Genomic DNA, 7,716 nt, shown 5'->3' with positions numbered 1-7,716 from the left:
ATCCCCATTGCTTGGATATTCTAAAAAGAGACATCACAAGATCTCAACTTGTTCTTTGTTCAAGAAACATGCCGAAAGGTAGAAAAAGTTGAAAAAGAATTAAACCCAAAATGAAAGCAAAGGAAATCAATTACTGCTACTGAGTCAAATACTAAATGGGACAAATTCCAACTCAGGGAAACCTACATAATCATTTCTTAAATAGAAGACTTAATCCTTATACTTAGTGTTTATGTGTAGTTCAGAGCAAATAAAAAAAAAAGTCCTCTGAAACACACCAAGTAAGATGACCATGATACAGCCACTGAAAACCCAATACATACGTCTACTAAATAAACACTAAGAAATAAGCTTACAAGTCGAAATTTCTCTTTCTGTGTAATCTACATCCAGACCCCCAGCTTTTCAGGAATTGAAATTTGAGGAACTGTCCAAAAACCTAACAAGGAGGTCTTTATTGTTTTGAACCAGAAACTGTGACTTTAACAAACATTAAGATTCCTGTTACTGGATTGCTTTTTAGAGTTTGTTTTGGTAGCCACATTTAGCATTCTATTGCCTGAAATCAGCTGGAATACCAGAATCTTGGATTGCTGCAGTCCTTTCTGAGCAAATATACTTTAGGGGAACAGCGAGAAAAACTCAAGCAATCTCTTTGTATGTGTCCTAAAGAGCATCTCCCTGCATCAGAAAGTTTAATTAAGACATTAAAAAAAAAAAAAAAAAAAAAAAAGAGGAGGCAGTTCACAGTTCCTTATCATTTGACTGCCTAAGCTCACCAATGGATAAGGCATATTCACATTATTTTAAGAATATTTTTCTCTGAACTTACTGCTCTACCTTCACCAAATGTTTGACACTATCAACAAATAATATCAACTGAATATTCAGTCCTTTGTACCCATAATATGAGGTATGTGCTTGTAGTGCAGAAGTGTTTGTGTTTCCTCTCTCTTATGAGCAGTGTGTAGATTTATAAGCAGAGTGGGGCATCCACAGCCTAGGAGACTACACTAACAGATCCAACACAGATGGAATGAGCACCCTGTCTGGTTACAATGATTTTCAAACCAAGTGAACCAACCAGGCTGGTCAGCTGAAGTATATTAAAGTCAGGCTACCAAACTCCAAGAAAGCAACACAGCAAAGTTTTCTAATTGACACTCCTCATGGATGACAGTTCTAGGACACATTATTATTATTACAGTAATGAAAAGTCCAACTCCAGAAAAAGAAAAAAAAAATAAGTACTCTGCCACCAGATGGAATTCACAAGACCAAACCATACACAAATTAACCAAGTGGGAATTGCACTTTCCATAAATGACATATTTTTAAAAACATGATTATCTCAATCACTAATGTAGCATTAGCACCCAAACATATAAAGCAAATATTAACATGTAAATGGAATCTTGACAGTAATACAGTGATAATAGGGGACTTCAATACCACACATCAACGGATAAATCACCTAGACAGAAATACAGTAAGAAACCTTGGCCTTCAAAGACACTTTAGACCCGATGGATTTAATAGATACATATAGAACAGTTCATCCCAAACTGCAGAATAGACAGTGGGTTTTTTTTTAATGTTTTATTTATTTCTGAGAGAGAGAGAGAGAGAGACAGCATGAGCAGGGGAGGGTCAGAGAGAGAGGGAGACACAGAATCAAATAGGGTCCAGGCTCTGAGCTGGCTGTCAGCACAGAGTCCGACGAGGGGCTCGAACCCGCGAACCATGAGATCATGACCTGAGCCAAAGTCTGACACTTAACCTACTGAGCCACCCAGGTGCCCCTAGACAGTACTTTTCAAGTGCATATGGAACACTCTCCAGAATAGATTACATGTTAGGCCACAAAATAAGTCTCAATACATTCAAGAAGATTGACATCATATCAAGAATCTTTTCTGACCATAACAGTATGAAACCAGAAATCAATTACAAGATAGAAACTGGCAAAAACCAAAAACACATGGACACTAAACAACATGTAACTGAACAACCAAGTGTCAATGAAGAAATCAAAGAGGAAATCAATACCTTGACATAAATGAAAATGGAAACACAATTTACCAAAATCTATGGTATGCAGTCAAAGCAGTTCTAAGTTCATAGTAGTACAGGATCACCTCAAGTCAAGAAGTGTCTGGCTGCAGCTCAGATAATTGTCTGATGGCTCATGAGTATGAGCCCCTTGTCAGACTGTAGACTGATGGCTCAGAACTCGAGCCTGCTTCAGGTTCTGTTTTTGTCTCTCTCTGCCCCTCCCCTGTGGCTGCATGCTCTCTCTCTTTCTCTCTCTCTCTCTTGCTCTCTCTCTCAAATATAAATAAACATTAAAAACACTTTTAATAGACACATAGAACGATGGAACAGAATACAAAACCTAGTAAGAAATGTGCACTTACGTGGTCAATTAATCTACAACCAAGGTGATTACCATATATAATAGGCTCTTCAACAAAAAGTGCCAGGAAAACTATAGAGCTACATGCAAAAGAATGCAACCACTTCCTTATATTGTGCACAAAAACAAATTCAAAATGGACTCAATACCTAAATGTGAAACGAGAAACTATAAAAATCCTAGAAGAAAACACGTCTTTACATTGACCATAACAACATTTTTCTAGATATGCCTCCTCAGACAAGGGACGCAAAAGCAAAATTAAACTACTGGGACTACACCATAATAAAAAGCTTTTGCACAGAAATGTAAACAATCAAAAAAAAAAAAAAAGTAAAGGCAACCTACCAAATGGGAGAAGATATTTGTAGATGATATATTCAATAAGGGATTAATATCCAAAATGTATAAAGAACTAAGAGAGCTCAAGACACACACACACAATTAAAAATGGCGAATCCCACAACTGATAGCATCTGTTACCTACTGGATCCAAAGCCACTTGTTTGAGTAAATAAATGTGTGACCACAGGGAAATCCACTCTGGCAAATTCACTGATATTGCCATGGTGTTTCAGTAACAAACCTGGGGACCAACTTATCTTACAATACAGGCTGCTGCAGCAGGATTAAGCCACAGAAGGCTCTAGAGCAAAAGAAAGTAGGCAGAGGAACTGAATAGACATTTTTCTATTTTTTCAATGTTTATATTTATTTCTGAGAGAGGAAGAGACAGTGTGAGCAAGGGAGGGTCAGAGAGAGAGAGACACACACAGAATCTGAAGCAGGCTCCAGGCTCTGAGCTAGCTGTCAGCACAGAGCCCGCCGCGGGGCTCTAACCCACGAACTGTGAGATCATGACCCGAGCCGAAGTCGGACACTTAACCAGCTGAGCCACCCAGGCGCCCCTGAATAGACAGTTTTCTAAAGAAGATATCCAGATGGCCAACAGACACATGAAAAGATGCTCAATGTCACTAACCATCAAAGAAAAGCAAATCAGAATCACAAGGGGATATCACCTTATACCTACCATAATGAGTAAATTCAAAAAGACAAGCAATAATAAGTTTTGGAAAGATAGTCAAGAAAAAGGAATTCTCATGCACTACTAGTTGAAATGTAAGTTGATGCAGCCTCTATGGAAAACTGTATGGAGTTTCCTCGAAAATTTAAAAATGGGATCTGGTAACATGATCCAGTAATTCTACTACTACTTACCCAAAGGTAACAACACTAATTCAAAAAGATAGATGCATTGCTAGTTTTATTGAAGCATTATTTATTTACAATAGCCACAATATTGATGCAACCCAGTGTTCATCCATAGATGAATAAATAAAGAATATGTGGTATATATACACATAGAGTATTATTCAGCCATGAAAAAGAATGAGACCTTCAAATTTTACAATAACATGGAGGGACCTAGCAGCTATTATTCTAAATGAAGTAAGTCAGAAAAAGACAAACACCATATGGCTTCACCCACATATGGAATTTATGAAACAAAACAAAGAAAAAAGAGGAAAAAAAGCAAAACAAACAAACAAAGACAACTAAAAAAACACACACACACACCAGACTCTTAAATAAAAGAAAAAAACTGGTTGTCATGGGAGGGGAGATAGGTGGCAAGATGGATGAAATAGATAGAGGATTCAGAGGTGCAAACTTCTAGTTATAAAATAAGTAAATCACAGAGATGAAAAGTACAGCATAGAGAATTTGGTCAATAATATTGTAATACTTTTGTATGGTGACAGATGCTGACACACTTGTTGTGAGAGCTAAAGTATAGAATTATTAATTATGTTGTACACATGAAACCAATATAACACTATTAATTGTACTTAAAATAAAACATGGAGATACCAAAAATTCAAAGTAAAGATGAACCTAGGAACAAATTTAACCACGAAGGTGAAAGACTTAAATGCTAAAAACTGTAAGACATTGAGAGAAGTTCAAAGACAACACAGATAAATGGAAAGATACTCTGTGCTCACGGACTGAAAGAGTATTGTTAAACGTTCATCCTAACCAAAGCAATTTACAGATTGAATGCAATTCAAAACAATTTATCAGTGCCAATTTTCAGAGAACTAGAACAAATAATCTTAAAATGTATATGGAACCACACAACACCCCAAATAGCCAAAGCAATCTTGGAGAAGAACAAACCTGGAGGTATCACAATCCCTGATTTCAAACTATAACAATAGCTATAGTGATCAAAACAGTGTGGTATTGGCATAAAAATAGACACATGGATCAATGGAACAAAATAGAGAGCCCCCAAATAAACCCATGCGTATATGGTCAATTAATCTATGACAAGGGAAGCAAAAATATCCAATGGGGGAGAAAGAGTCTCTCCAATAAATGATGGGAAAACTGGACAGCTGCGGCAAAGCAAGGCAAAGAAGAGGAAGGAAGGAAGGAAGAGAGGGAGAGAGGGAGAGAGAGAGAGGAGAGGGGAGAGAGGAGAGGAGAGAGGTGAGAAGAGAAGAGAAGAGAAGAGAAGAGGTGTCTGGGTGGCTCAGTTAAGGGTCCGACTTTGGCTCAAGTCATGATCTCACAGTTCGTGGATTCGAGCCCCACATCAGGTTGTGTGCTGACAGCTAGCTCAGAGCCTGGAGCCTGTTTCAGATTCTGTATCTCCCTCTCACTGAACCTCTCCTGCTTATGCTGTCTCTCTCTCTCTCTCTCTCTCTCTCTCAGAAATAAATAAAACATTAATAAAAAACATTTATATATTGAAAAGAAAAGAAGGAAAAGAAACAGGACCACTACCAGTATATTAAATCATATAGAAAAATTATATCAAAATAGATTAAAGACTTTGGAGGTAAGACCTGAAAGCATAACACCCCTAGAAGAAAACCTAGGCAGAAAGTTCTGTGATGAGTCTCTTTTCCCCAAAGTTTTATTTATTCTAATTAACATATAGTGTAATTTTAGTTTCAGGAGTAGAATCTAGTGATTCATCATTTACCATATAACATCCAGTCCTCATCATAATAAGTTTCTTCCTTAATACTCTTCATCCATTTAGCCTATTTCCCACCCACCCCCCTCCATCAACCTTATTTGTCCTCTAGAGTTGAGTCTCTAATGGTTTACTTCCCTCTCTCTTTTTTCCCCTTCCCATATATTCATGTTTTGTTTCTTAAATTCTACATATGATTAAAATCATATGGTATTTGTCCTTCTAAGAATTATTTGGCTTAGCATAATATACCCTAGCTCCATCGACACATCGTTGCAAATGGCAAGATTTCATTCTTTTTGATGACTAATATTCCTGTGTGTGTATGTGTGTGTGTGTGTGTGTGTGTCACACACACACCTTGTGTTATTTATCCATTCATCAGTTCATGTACAGATGGGCTCTTTACATAGTTTGGCTATTGTTAGTAATGCTGCTATAAACATATCAGATGCATGTACCCCATCAAATCTGTATTTTTGTATCCTTTGGGTAAATACCTAATAGTGTGCACTATTGCTGGATCTTAGGGTAGTTCTATTTTTAATTTTTTGAGGAAACTCCATAATGTTTTCTAGAGAGGCTGCACCAGTTTGCCTTCCCACTAACAGTGTAAGAGTGTTCCCCTTTCTCTTTGACATCGGTCTTAGCAGTATTTTTTAGGACAAGTATCCCCAGTCAAGGGCAACCAACACTAAAATAAACAAATGGAAGTACATCACATTAAAAAGCTTTTGCACACCAAAAGAAACCATGAATAAAACAAAAAGGCAACCCACTAAATACTAAATAGAAAATTTTTGCAAACAATATATCTGATAAAGAGTTAATATCCAAAATGCAGAAAGAACTCACTCATATTAATATTTTTAAAATTTATTTATTTATTTATTTATTTATTTTGGGGGGAGAGATGGACAGTGGGGAAGAGCAGAGAGAGAGAGAGGGAGAGAGAGAATCCCAAGCAAGCCCCACACTGTCAGCACAGAGCTGGATACAGGGCTCAAACTCACAAATATTGGTATCATGACCTGAGCTGAAACTGAGTCTGATGCCCAACTGAGCCACCCAGGAGCCCCTAAAAAAAATTAAAAAGTGGCAGAAAACTTCTTCAAAGAAGACATACAGATGACCAATAGGTCCATGAAAAGAGCTCAACATCATTGATCATCATGAAAATGTAAATCAAAACCACAGTGAGATATAGCATTACATCTATCAAATTGGCTGTTAAAAAAAAAAAAGTGTCGGGAAAGATCTACAGAAAAGGGATCACTTATACACTATTGGTGGGAATATAAATTGGAGCAGCCACTATGGAAAACAATATGGAAGTTCCTCAAAATATTAAAGGGGTTCCTGGGTGGCTCAGTCAGTTAAGTGTCTGACTCTTGGTTTTGACTCAGGTCATAATCTCATAGTAGTGTGATGAGCCCCCTGGCTTAGCGTAGAGCCTGCTTAAGACTCTCTCTTTCTCCCCTGCCTCTCTTCCCTCCCTCTCTTTCTCTCCCTCCACCATTCTCCCACACCTCTATCGTTCTCTAAAATAAACAAAATGAAAAAAAATGTTTATTACAAATAAAACCACCACAAGATACAGAAAGTCCACTTCTGAGTATTTATCTGAATAAAATGTTGTCATTTGTGACAACATGTATGAGCCGAGTGGGTATTATGCTAAATGAAGTAAGTCAGATAGAGAAAGAAAAATACTGTATGGTTTCTTAAATGGAATCTGAAATACAAAATAAAATCATACTCATAGATACAGGAAACAAACTGTTGGTTACCAGAGAGGGGAAGGGGCCGGGGGGGTGGGGGGGCAGGCAAAATAGGTGAGGGAGATTGAGAGTCACAGACTCCCAGTTATAAAGTAAACAAGTCAGGGGATGAAATGTACAGCAGAGGGAATATAGTCAATAATACTGTAATGACTTTGTATGGTGAGAGATGGTAACTAGACTTATCATAGGGATCAGGTCATAATGTAAAAATATTGAATCACTATCATGCACACCTCAAACTAATAAAATACTGTATGTCAATTATACATCAATAAAACAAAAATAATTTGTCACTGCCAAGGGAAATAGAGCTACTTGATGGCACAAAGGCTTTCAAAGCCTTTACACAGGAAGCAGCAAGGTAGTAATCATTACTGGGGCAATAAATTTATTTTCTAGCAAAATCTTCTTTTGAGCTGCCAAATAGCAATGCCATTAATACATTGTTAGTGATTTGTGAAGTGAGGACTGTGGAGAGATCTATTCATTTGCTCACCCTAAGTACGAAGGATAGATTCTGAGCC

The sequence above is a fragment of the Hyaena hyaena genome, unplaced genomic scaffold (genome assembly GCF_003009895.1).
Source record: "Hyaena hyaena isolate Hyena2069 unplaced genomic scaffold, ASM300989v1 scaffold_940, whole genome shotgun sequence".
NCBI lineage: Eukaryota > Metazoa > Chordata > Mammalia > Carnivora > Hyaenidae > Hyaena > Hyaena hyaena.
This window is presented reverse-complemented; position numbering follows the sequence as displayed.